A 13,825-nucleotide genomic window follows, 5' to 3' on the forward strand; every position below is an offset into this window, starting at 1 on the left:
CTGCCCCAACTCTCCCTCTTACCTCCAGTTTCCCCTCCGTCAGGACAGCAGCAACCCAGCTCCCACTCCTCCCAACACCCCTCCCCGGCCAGGTAATTGCTTAATCCCCCTGCTCCCCATTGCACTCCCATAAGTCAGCCGACCCCTGCTGACCCCGGCTGCTCCCGCCTCTGCCGGCAATCCCCCAGTTGGATTCCCACTCAAAGTCCCCCACCCTCCCCTAATCAAAGTGGAATGGCCCAAGTTCCCACCTCCACTCCCCCCACGAACCAGTGTGAGCTCCAGTCTGGTACCACCCACCCCCCCCCCCCCCCCCCCCCGCGTCAGGCCCCGCCGCCCCTTTCCATGGGAAAAAGCCCACATTCCCTGCCTGGGCTACCATGCCCCCTGTGGCGCAGCTCCTTTCTCCTGAAGCCTCACCCCGATCCCCAAAGCCTAGGGCCTCCGGCCCCCACGCCCCCCATCGAACGCGGGGAACAACCCCTCCCAATCAGTACACATACTGAGAAAACACACAAATCGCCCCCTCCCACTCCCCAACATCCACATGACATTCTAAGAACCACTAATTTGAGTCCAGCATCTCATTTTTGATAAATGTCCACACCTCGTCCGGCGTATCAAAGTAGTGGTGTCGGTCCTGATACGTGACCCACAGCGGCGCTGTCTGCAGCAGCCCAAACTTCACACCCTTTCGGTGGAGAATGGCCTTGCCCTCTTCTTGGCCAGCTCTGCACTCCAGTCCTGGTAAATATGGATTTCAGGATTCTCCCACCTGCTGCTCTGCACCGCCTTCGCCCATCTCAAGACAGACTCCCTGTCAGTGAAATGGTGAAACCTCACCACCACAGCCCTCGGCGGCTCATTCGCCCTCGGCCTCCTCGCCAGGACTCTATGCACCCCATCCAGCTCCAGGGGCCTCGGGAAGGCTCCTGCCCCCATCAGCATGCCCAGCATTGTAGCCACGTCCACCCCAGTACCCGACCGCTCCACACCTTCATGGAGACCCAGAATCTGCAGATTCTTTCTACTCGTCCTGTTCTCCAGACCCTCGAATTTCTCCTGCCATTTTTTATGCAGAGCCTCGTCCGCCTCCACTTTCAGCGATAGGCCCAGTTTCTCGTCCTCTTTATCAGAGGACTTCTGCTGCACCTCCTTAATCGCCGTCCCTTGCATCCTCTGGATCTCCACCAGCCTCTCAATCGACGCCTTCATAGGGGCAAGCAACTCCGCTTTCAATTCCCCAAAGCAGCTTTTCAAAAACTCCTGCTGCTCCCGCGACCACTGAGCCCACGCTGCCTGGTCTCCGCCCGCTGCCATCTTGTTTTTTCGCACCCGTTCTCCTCTCTTCTCTAATACCACTTTTTTGACCGCTCCGCTACTGGTCCACTCCATACAGTGCTGGGGGAACGTCACTGCTTCCTTCCCGCACCGGGAATCGCCGCTAGGGCTCCTTAAAAGGGCCCAAACGTCCGTTCACGGCGGGAGCTCCCGAACGTACGACCGACCCAGGCTGAGCCGCAACCGGAAGTCCACGGCAGCGATAAGTTGATCTGTTTTCCCAAATGGACAGATGAGGCATTCTCTGTGGAAAGAACTCTTGAAAACGGGTTCACAACTGAGTGCATGCTTCTGCTCCTGTTTGATGCTCCAGAATTCAAACGCTTGAGAATACGAGAATCACCTCAGCTCCCGGCTTTATATTTTAACTACAATCATCAAGCATACTCCACCGGTTCTTGTCTTTTTGGAAGTGACAACAGTCTCTCTCAATTTGTTGCATCAGCTTCTTCGGTCATTCACCCAAAATATTCAAGTGTCTCGACCAAGTACACACTGAATCTTCTGGAACGCGGAGAATATTCATGGTCTCGATAGTCTCTACATAAAAATGAATTTCCTGATATCTGGTCATGATGCAATGAAGAGGGGTGGGCAGAATTTTGGGAAATAGAGCCAGTTGGCAATGGAGAAAACGGACGAAGCGACACGAAAATCAAGCACCAGTTTTGTGAATGTTGGGAAATACTTCGAGAAACAGATTCCGGGGAGAATGAAGGGCGCTGCCCGACTGATCAGCGACAGTCAAGACACATTTCCCTTGTTATAATGATTCGAGAAATTAACTGATATTTAGAAACTAAGAAAACTGTCCTTACTGCACATCAGAAAATACAGTTTATTTTTAGTTTCTCCGGACCAAGTTCCTCCGGAGAATACCCGTAACCCGTTGATCATGGCCAATCCACCGAAACTGCTAATCAATTGACAATCAGGCACACTTTAGCATGGCCGATCCACCGAACCTTCTCATCTTGGGATTGTGGGAGGGACCTGGAGCAGGCGGAGACAACCGATGCAGACACCGGGAGAACGTTCAAATACCATATGTTTGGGATGAATATCGAAATTGTTATGTGTTGTATATTATAGCGATTGCATTCTTACTTTTATGGGCCTTGGTTAAAGTGTATATATCCTTGTTGCAGGAACATTATTATGGAACCAAGTTTAAGGCATCCAAACTGTGACTCTCCTAAAGTTGTAATTACTCATCAAGTGTGGGCCATGACAGATCCCACACAGTTGATGACCCAGTACATCGACAGTTGCTGGTTAATTCGGCGGTAACGTGCGGGCCGTGATCGTATAGTGGTTAGTCCACTGCGTTATAACCGCAGCAACCTCGGTTCGAATCCGAATCACAGCAGTGATAAGTTGATCTGTTTTTCAAAGATGAACATATGAGGAATTCTCTGTGGAAAGGACTCTTCAAAACGGGTTCATAGCTGAGTTCATACGTTCTCCCGGTGCTTGCATTCGTTTTCTCCCGCTGCTCAAGGTCCCTCCCACAGTCCAAAGATTTGAAGGTTCGGTGGATTGGCCATACTAAAGTGTGCCAGATTGTCCATAGATTAGCAGTTTCGCTGGATCGGCCATGATCAACGTGTCGGGTGACGGATACTCTACGGAAGACCTTGGTCACGTCGACCCCTGCAGATATTTTGAAACCATTCCACCCTGTATCCCTTTTCTCTCATTCCTGAATATTGTCAGTGCAAACAAACTCTCTCTCTATTTCCAAGGTTGAACTTCTCCGCCCACATACCAGTTGCACGTAGGAGCGCCTCTAATTGGCGGTGAATGTCTCTCTATGGTAGTTCAAATTAATACTCATTATCTCTTTGGGTGTGAACTGCATGCATAAAATCAGAATGACAACATTTGGCGTGTTTAATATTGGAACCGGGGGAAAGATATCAAATCAATGTGGCATGAAATATAAAAAGCACAATGGTGGGTGATTCGATCCCACAGAGGGATGAGATATAAAAAACACTATCCGAGGGTGGGATAATAGTTGATCTCTGGGAGGGATCGAACCGCTAATTGCGCGATTGGCAGCCGATCGCGCGAACCGATTGCGCCACAAAGACGACAAATGTTTGTTCTGCACGAATAAGTATTCCAAATTATCATGGAAACAGTCTCATCTTGTCCACATCGGAACAGCAAATGATGGCCGATGCACCAATCTGGAACAAAAACACAATACGCTGGGCAATCTCAGCAGGTCTGACAGCATGTGTGGCGAGAGAACAGAGTCAGTGTTTCAGGTCAGGGTGACTTTGTGTCACAAAATAAAGACTACACCATTATCCGTAGCCCTGTCAATAATGCGCCTCTATCCTTCTACATTCGAGCATTGTTGTATTTTCTGCCTCCCGATCATCGCAATTAAACTAAAATTAAACTGTATTTTCTGATGTGCAGTTGGGACAGTTTTCTTAGTTTCTAAATTTCAGTTGATTTCTAGAATAATTCTAACCAAAGGAAATGTGTCGAGACTGTCGCTGATGAGTCGGGCAGCGCCCTTCGTTGTCCCGGATTCTGTTTCTCAAAGTATTTCCCAACATTCACAAAACTTCACTGGTGCTTGACGTTCGTGCGTCGCTTCGTTCCCGTTTTCTCCATTACCAATTGGCATTATTTCCCAAAGCTCTGCCCTCTCTTCCTCATTGCATCATGACCAGATGTCAGGAAATGAATTCATATGGAGGGAAGATCGAGACCAAGATTATTCTCCGGCTTTACAGAAGGTTCAGTGGGTATTTGGTTGAGACACATGAAAAGTTTGGGTGAATGGCCAAAGGAGCTGATGCAGCAAATTCAGAGAGACTGTTTTCACTTCCAAACAGACAAGGACCTGAGGAGTATGCTTGATGATAATAGTTAAAATAAAAAACCGCGAGCTGAAGAGATTCTTGTCTTCACAACCGTTTGAATTCTGAGGCATCAGGCAGGAGCCGAAGCATGCACTCAGCTGTGAAACCGTTTTAAAGAATTCTTTGCACAGAGAATTCCTCATCAGTTCGTTTGTGAAAAACCAATCAACGTATCGCTGCCGTGACTCGCATTCGAACCGAAGTTGCTGCGGCCACAACCCAGAATACGAAAAACGTTACCGCCGAGGCACACCGGCAACTGTCGATGGATGCGTCGTTGATTCTTTGGAATCTATCATGGCCCAGACTCTATGACTCGCTAATTGCAACTTTAGTAGATATACAGTTTGGATGCCTTAACCTTGGTTACATAATAATGTCCTTCAACAAGGATGTATAAACTTTAACTCAGGCTCATAAAAATAACAATGCAACGGCTATAATATATAATACATAGCAATTTCGATATTCATCCCAAACATATGATCTTTGGACGTCCTCCCGATGTCTGCATCGGTTTTCTCCGACTGCTCGAGGTCCCTCCCACAGTCCAAAGATGTGAAGGTTCGGTGGATTGGCCATGCTAAAGTGTGCCAGATTGTCCATAGATTAGCAGTTTCGCTGGATTGGCCATGATTAACGTGCCGGATTACGGGTATTCTACGGAGGAACTTGGTCACGTCGACCCCTGCTGAGTTTTTAAAAACCATTTCATCCTTTATCCCTTTTATCTGATTCCTGAATATTGCCAGTGCAAACAAAGTCTTTCTCGATTTCCACGATTGACCTTCTCCGACCACATACCAGTTGCACTTTGGAGCGCCTCTCATTCGCCGCCTCATCCTCTTGGAGGCCAAGAGAAAAATCTAAACTCATTTCAACCCACTGTTGCTATTGGATGAATGTCTCTCTATGGTAATTCAAATTAATATTGATTAACTCTTTGGATGAGAACTACCTGTTTAAAATCAGAATGACAGCGTTTGGCGTGTTTAATATTGGAACCGGAGGAAATAAATCAAAACAATGCGGCATGAAATATAAAAAGCACCAAGGTGGGTGATTCGATCCCAAAGAGGGACAAAGTATATAAAAAACATCTTCATCCGGTGGTGGGTTAACACTTCGTCTCTGGGAAGGATCAAACCACCAACTTTTCGATTAACAGCCGAACGCGCTAACCGATTGCGCCACAGAGACGACAAACGCTTCTGTCACTCGAATAAACGAGCCAAATTATGGTGGAAACAGTGTCATCTTGTCCACATCGTAACATCAAACTCTTGCTGATGCACCAATCTGGAACAAAAACACGAAAGGCAGGGCAATCTCAGGAGGTCTGACAGCATTTGTGTTTCAAGCCAGGGTGACTTTGTGTCACAGAACAAAGACTACACCATTACCCGCAGCCCTGTCAATAACGCGCCTCCATCCTTCTACATTGGAGCCTTTGTTGTATTTTGTGCTTCCAGATATTCGCAATGAGACTATAATTAAACTGTATTTTCTGATGTGCAGTAAGGACAGTTTTCTTAGTTTCTAAATATCAGTTGATTTCTCGGATCATTCTAACCAAAGGAAATGTGTCGTGACTGTCGCTGATCAGTCGGGCAGCGCCCTTCGTTCTCCCGGATTCTGTTTCTCGAAGTGTTTCCCAACATTCACAAACCTGATGCTTGATGTTCGTGTGTCGCTTCGTTTCCGTTTTCTCCATTGCCAACAGTCATTATTTCCCAAAATTCTGCCCGCTCTTCCTCATTGCATCATGACTAGATGTGAGGAAATTCATTTATATGGAGGGACTAGAGACCAAGATTATTCTACGCATACACAGAAGGTTCAGTGGGTATTTGGTTGAGACACTTGAACATTTTGGGTGAATGGCCAAAGAAGATGATGCAGCATATTGAGAGAGACTGTTTTCACTTCCAAACAGACAAGAACCTGAGGAGTATGCTTGGTGATAATAGTTAAAATAAAAAGCCGGGAACTGAAGCGATTCTCGTATTCACAACCTTTTGAATCCTGGAGCATCAAACAGGAGCAGAAGCATGCACTCAGCTGTGAACCCGTTTTAAAGAGTGCTTTACACAGAGAATTCCTTGGTCATCAAATGTTTGGAATCTATCATGGCCCACACTGTATGACTCTCTAATTACAAGTTTAGTAAATACACAGTTTGGGTTCCTTAACCTTGCTTCCATAATATTGTTCCTGCAAAAAGGATATAAACACTTTAACAAAGGCTCATAAAAATAACAATGCAATCGCTATAATATATATAACCCATCACAATTTCGAAATTCATCCCAACAGATGGTATTTGGACGTTCTCCCGGTGTCTGAATCGGGTTTCCCCGCCTGCTGGAGATCCCGCCCATAGTCCAAAGATATGAAGGTTCGGTGGATTGGCCAAGCTAAAGTGTGCCAGATTGTCTGTAGATTAGAAGTTTCGCTGGATTGGCCATGAACAACGTGCCGGGTGACGGTTATTCTACCGAGGAGCTTGGTCACGTCGACCCCTGCTGATTTTAAAAAAACCATTTCATCCTGTTTCCCTTTCCTCTCATTCCTGAATATTGTCAGTGCAAACAAACTCTCTCTCTATTTCTACGATTGAACTTCTCCGCCCGCAAACCTGTTCCACTTTGCAGCGTCTCTCATTCGCTGTCTCACCCTCTTTGATCCGAAGAGAAAAATCTAAGCTCCTTTCATCCCACTGTTCCTATTGGGTGAATGTCTCTCTATGGTAATACAATTAATATTGATTAACTCCTTGGATGTGAACTGATTGTTTAAAATCAGAATGACAGCATTTGCCGTGTTTAATACTGGAACCGGAGGAAATAAATCAAATCAATGTGGCATGAAATCTAAAAAGCACCAAAGTGGGTGATTCAATCCCACAGAGGGACAAAGCATAGAAAACACTGCATCCGGGGGTGGGATAACACTTCGTCTCTGGGTGGGATCGAACTATCAACTTTTCGGTTAATAGCCGAACGCGCTAACCGATTGCGCCACAGAGACGTCAAACACTTACGTTTTTCGAATATACAAGCCAAATTATGATGGAAAGAGTCTCATCTTGTCCACATCGCAACAGCAAATTCTTGCTGAGGTACCAATCTGGAACAAAACCACAAAAGGCTGGGCAACCTCAGCAGGTCTGACAGCATCTGCGGAGAGAAGCCAGGGTGACTTTCTTATAAATGTTTCCAAGACTTTTCCCACGACAGAAGTATGGCTCACTGGTCTATAGTTACCGGGGTAATCTCTACTCCCCTTTTTTAACAAGCGGACAACATTTGCTAACCTCCAATCTTCTGGCACTATTCCTATAGACAATGATGACATAAAGGTCAAAGCCAAAGGCTCAGCAATTTCCTTCCTCGCTTCCCGAGAATCCTAGGATAAATCCCATCTGGCCCCGGGGACTTATTTATTTTCAAACTTTCCAGAATTGTTACCACCTCCTCTTATGAACTTCAAGCCCTTCTTGTCTCGTAGCCTAATTATTCTCCGCGACAACATTGTCTTTTTCGTGCGTGAATACTGATGGGAAATAGTCATTTAGCATCTCTTCTATCTCCTCAGACTCCACACACAACTTACACTACTGTCCGTAACTGGCCCTACTCTTACACTAGTCATTATTTTATTCCTGACATATCGATAGAAAGCTTTAGGGTTATCCTTGATCCTACCTGCCAAAGGCTTCTCATGTCCCCTCCTGGCTCTCCTTACCTCTCCCTTTAGGTCCTTCCTCGCTAACTTGTAACTCTCGAGCGCACTAACTGAACCTTCACGTATCATCTTTATGTAAGCCTGCTTCTTCCTCTTGACAAGTGATTCAACTACTTTAGTAAACCACGGTCCCTTCGCTCGGCCACGTCCTCCCTGCCTGACAGTTACATACTTATCAAGGACACGCTGTAGCTGTTCCTTGAACAAGCTCCACATTTCAATTGTGCCCATCCCCTGCAGATTACCTCCCCATCCGATGCGTCCGAGGTCTTGTCTCATCTCATCATAATTGCCTTTCCCCCAGCTATAACTCTTGCCTTGCGGAATTTACCGCACTTTCCATCTCTAAAGTAAACGTAATGGAATTGTGGCCACTATCACCAAAGTGCTCACCTACCTCCAAATCCCTCACCTGTCCTGGTTCATTTCCCAGTACCAAATCCAAAATGGCCTCGCCTCTCTTTGGCCTATCTACGTACTGTGTCAGGAAAACCTCCTGCACACATTGGACATGTTTGATGATGATAGTTAAAATATAAAACCGGGAGCTGAGGTGATTCTCGTATCCTCAACAATTTGAATTCTGGAGCATCAAACAGGAGCAGAAGCATGCACTCAGCTGTGAATTCGTTTTAAAGAGTCCTTTACACAAAGAATTCCTCATCCGTTCATTTGGGAAAAACACATCGACTTATCACTGCTGTGACTCGGATTCGAACGGAGGTTGCTGCGGTCACAACGCAGAGTACTAACCACTAGACCATCACGGCGCCACACGTTACCGCCGAGGAACCCTGTGACTGCTGATGCACTTGATCATCAACTGTTTGGAATCTATCATGGCCAACACTTTATGACTCTCTCATTACAACTTTCGTAGATACACAGTTTGGATGCATCAACACTGGTTCCAGAATAATGTTCCTGCAACAAGGATATATACATTTTAACCCACGCTGATGAGAATAAAAATGCAACCGCTATAATAGATAATCCATCACAATTTCGATATTCATCCAAAACAGATGGTATTTGGACGTTCTCCCGGTGTCTGCATCGGTTTTCTCCACCTGCTCGAGCTCCCTCCCACAGTCCAAAGATGTGATGGTTCGGTGGATTGGCCATAGATTAGCAATTTCGCTGGATTGACCATGCCGGGTGACGGGTATTCTACAGAGGAGCTTGGTCACGTCGACCGCTGCTGATTTTTAAAGAAGCATTTCACCCTGTATCCCTTTCCTCTCATTCCTGAATATTGTCAGTGCAAACAAACTCTCTCTCTATTTCAACGATTGAACTTCTCCGCCCGCATACCTGTTGCACTTTGGAGCGTCTTTCATTCGCCGTGTCACCCTCTTTGACCCAAAGAGAAAAATCTATTTCCCTTTCGTCCCATTGTTGCTGTTGGGGTGAATGTCGCTCTATGGTAATTCAAATTAATATTGATTCACTCTTTGGATGTGAACTGACTGTTTAAAATCAGAATGACAGCATTTGGCGTGTTTAATATTGGAAACGAAGGAAAGATATCAAATTAATGTGGCATGAAATGTAAAAAGCACCAAGGTGGGTGCTTCGATCCCACAGAGGGACAATGCATTAAAAACACTTCATCCAGGGGTGGGAGAACACTTCGTCTCTGGGTGGGATCGAACCACCAATCTTTCGGTTTACAGCCGAACGCGCTACCCGATTGCGCCACAGAGACGGCAAGTGCCGCTTTTACTCGAATAAACAAGCCAAATTTGGTGGAAACAGTCTCACCTTGTTCACATTGTAACAGCAAATTCTTGCTGATGTACCAATCTGGAACAAAAACACAAAGGTCTGGGCAATCTCAGCAGGAGTTACAGCATCAGTGGAGAGAGTACGGAGTCTGTGTTTCAAGCCAGGGTGACTTTGTGTCACAGAACGAAGACGACACCATTATCCGTAGCCCTGTCAATAACGCTCCTCCAGCCTTCTACATTCGAACCATTGTTGTATTTTCTGCCCCCAGATATTCGTAATGAAACTGAAATGAAACTGTCATTTCTGATGTGCAGTAAGGACAGTTTTCTTAATTTCTAAATGTCAGTTAATTTCTCGAATCATTCTAAACAATGGAAATGTGTCTTGTCTGTCGCTGATCAGTGGGGCAGCGTCCTTCGTTCTCCCAGGATTCTGTTTCTCGAAGTATTTCCCAACATGAAATGAAAAATGAAATGAAATGAAAATCGTTTATTGTCACAAGTAGGCTTCAAATTAAGTTACTGTGAAAAGCCCCGAGTCGCCACATCCGGCGCCGGTTCGGAGAGGATGTTACGGGAAGATACATTACTGTTACATTCACAAGATGGGTGCATGATTTTCGTGTGTCGCTTCGTTTCCATTTTCTCCACTGTCAACTGGTTCTATTTCCCAAAATTTGGCCCACTCATCCTCCTTGCATTCCGACCAGATGCCAGAAATACACACATCCCTAGAGCATCTCGAAAACAAGGACTACTACATCAGACTCCTATTTATTGACTACAGCTCCGCCTTCAACACCATAATCCCAGCCAAGCTCATATCAAAGCTCCGAAACCTAGGACTCGGCTCCCCACTCTGCAAAAGGCTGGGCAATCTCAGCAGGTCTGACAGCATCAGTGGAGAGAGAACGGAGTCTGTGTTTCAAGCCAGGGCGACTTTGTGTCACAGAGCGAAGGCGACACCATTATCCGTAGCCCTGTCAATAACGCTCCTCCAGCCTTCTACATTCGAGCCATTGGTGTATTTTCTGCCTCCAGATATTCGCAATGAAACTAAAATGAAACTGTATTTTCTGATGGGCAGTAAGGACAGTTTTCTTAGTTTGTAAATGTCAGTTAATTTCTCGAATCATTCTAAACAATGGAAATGTGTCTTGACTGTCGCTGATCAGTGGGGCAGCGTTCTTCGTTCTCCCCGGATTCTGTTTCTCGAAGTATTTCCCAACATTCACAAGATGTTCGCATGATTTTCGTGCGTCGCTTCGTTTCCGTTTTCTCCACTGCCAATTGGCTCTATTTGCCCAAAATCAGCCCACTCCTCCTCATTGCATCATGACCAGATGTCAAGAAATTAATTTATTTGGAGAGGCTATTGAGACCAAGATTATTCTCCGCGTATACAGAAGGGTCAGTGGGTATTTGCTCCCTCTCATTCGCCGTCTCACCCTCTTTGATCCAAAGAGAAAAGTCTAGGCCCCTTTGGTCTGAATGTTGCTATTGGGGCGAATGTCTCTCTCTGGTAAGTCAAATTAATATTGATTGACTCTTTGGATGTGAACTGACTGTTTAAACTAAGAATGACAGCATTTGCCGTGTTTAATATTGGAACCAGAGGAAATAAATCAAATCTATGAAGCATGAAATGTAAAAAGCACCAAGGTGGGTGGATTCGATCCCACAGACGGACGAAGTACAAAAAACACTTCATCCGGGGGTGGGATAAAGCTTCGTCGGTGGGCGGGAGCGAAGCACCAACTTTTCGGTTAACAGCCGACCGCGCTAACCGATTGCGCCAGAGAGGCGACAAATGCTGCTTCGGCGCTCATACCCAAGCTAAATTATAATGGAAACAATTCATCTTGTCCATATCGTGCCAGGAAATCCTTGCTGATGCACCAATCTGCCACAAAAACACAAAAGGTTGGGCAATCACAGCAGGCCTGACAGCATCTGTGCAGACAGAATGGGGTCTGTGCTTCATGCCAGGGTGACTTTGTGTCGCAGAACGAAGACTACATTATTATCCGTAACCCTGTCAATAACAGGCTTCCAGTTTCTACATTCGAGCCATTGTTGTATTTTCTGCCTCCAGATATTCACAATGAAACTAAAATGAAACTGTCTTTTCTGATGTGCAGTAAGGACAGTTTTCTCAGTTTCTCAGTACCAGTTAATCATTCTAAATAAGGAAATGTGTCTTGACTGTCGCTGATCAGTCGGGCAGCCTGCTTCGTTCTCCCCGGATTCTGTTTGTCGAAGTGTTACCCAAAATTCACGAAACTGGTGCTTGGTTTTTGTGTGTCGCTTCGTTTCCGCTTTCTCCACTGCCAACTGGCTCTATTTCCCAAAATTTGGCCCACTCATCCTCCTTGCAATACGACCAGATGCCAGGAATACACACATCCCTAAGCATCTCGAAAACAAGGACTACTACATCAGACTCCTATTTATTGACTACAGCTCCGCCTTCAACACCATAATCCCAGCCAAGCTCATATCAAAGCTCCAAAACCTAGGACTTGCTCCCCACTCTGCAACTGGATCCTCGATGTTCTGTCCAACAGACCATAATCAGTAAGTGTGAACAACAACATCTCCTCCACAATAATTCTCAACAACGGGACCCCGCAAGGCTGCGTACTTAGCCCCCTACTCTACTCACCGTACGCACACGACTGCGTGGCAAAACTTGGTTCCAACTCTATCTACAAGTTTCCTGACGATACGACCATAGTGGCCAGGATCTCGAACAACGACGAGTCAGAATACAGGCGGGAGACAGAGAACCTAGTGGAGTGGTATAGCGACAACAAACTCTCCCTCAATGCCAGCAAAACCCAAGAGCTAGTCATTGACTTCAGCAATCAAAGTAATGTACACACAGCTGCAAGCATCACCGGGGCCGAAGTGGAGATGGATAGAAGTTTCAAATTCCTAGGGGTGCACATCTCCAAAAACCTGTCCTGGACCACCCACATCGACGTTACTACCAAGAAAGCACAACAGCGCCTAGACTTACTCAGGAAACGAAGGAAATTTGGCATGTCCACATAAACCCTTATCAACGTTTTACAGATGCACCATAGAAAGCATCCTATCATCATCATAGAATTTACAGTGCAGAAGGAGGCCATTCGGCCCATCGATTCTGCACCGACTCTTGGAAAGAGCACCCTACCCAAGGTCAACACCTCCACCCTATCCCCATAACCCATAAATCCCACCCAACACTAAGGGCAATTTTGGACACGAAGGACGATTTATCATGGCCAATCCACCTAACCTGCACATCTTTGGACTGTGGGAGGAAACCGGAGCACCCGGAGGAAACCCACGCACACACGGGGAGGATGTGCAGACTCCGCACAGACAGTGACCCAAGCCGGAATTGAACCTGGGACCCTGGAGCTGTGAAGCAATTGTGCTATCCACAATGCTACCATGCTGCCCACTAATCGGGCTGCATCACAGCCTGTTATGGCAACGGCTCGGTCCCGGACCGCAAGAAACCTCGGAGAGTCGTAAACATTGCCCAGTCCATCACAGAAACCTGCCTCCCAACCACTGATTCCATCTACACCTCCCGCTGCCTGGGGAAAGCGGGCAGCATAATCAATGATCCCTCCCACCCGGCGTACTCACTCTTCCAACTTCTTCCATCGGGCAGGAGACACAGAAGTCCAAGAACACGCACGAACAGACTCAAAAGCAGCTTCTTCCCCACTGTCACCAGACTCCTAAATGACACTCTTATGGACTGATCTTATTAACATTTAACCATGTGTGCTTCATCCGATGCCAGTCCTTATGTAGTTCCATTGTATATGTGGCGTTGCCCTATTATGTATTTTCTTTTGTTCCATTTTCTTCCCATGGACTTAATGATCTATTGAGCAGCTCACAGAAAAATACTTTTCACTGTAACTCGGTACACGTGACAATAAACAAATCCAATCCAATTCTTATATATGGAGAGACTATCGTGACCAAGATTATTCGCCGCGTTCCAGAAGATTCAGTGTGGATTTGGTTGAGACACAGGAACATTTTGGGAGGATGACCGAAGAAGATGATGCAGCAAATTGAGAGAGACTGTTTTCACTTCCAAACAGACAAGAA

The 13,825-nt window shown here is 46.2% G+C and overlaps 2 non-coding genes across 2 annotated transcripts; both read right to left on the minus strand.

Moving 5' to 3' along the window:
* Positions 1-7,182: 7,182 nt before the first annotated feature.
* Positions 7,183-7,256, minus strand: trnan-auu (transfer RNA asparagine (anticodon AUU)). The gene has a single exon. It is a non-coding gene; the product is annotated as a tRNA-Asn (tRNA).
* Positions 7,257-9,607: 2,351 nt separating this feature from the next.
* On the minus strand, positions 9,608-9,681 carry trnay-gua (transfer RNA tyrosine (anticodon GUA)). Its single transcript has one exon. It is a non-coding gene; the product is annotated as a tRNA-Tyr (tRNA).
* Positions 9,682-13,825: the final 4,144 nt, after the last annotated feature.

This window comes from Scyliorhinus torazame, chromosome 14 (assembly GCF_047496885.1).
Source record: "Scyliorhinus torazame isolate Kashiwa2021f chromosome 14, sScyTor2.1, whole genome shotgun sequence".
In the NCBI taxonomy this organism is placed as follows: domain Eukaryota; kingdom Metazoa; phylum Chordata; class Chondrichthyes; order Carcharhiniformes; family Scyliorhinidae; genus Scyliorhinus; species Scyliorhinus torazame.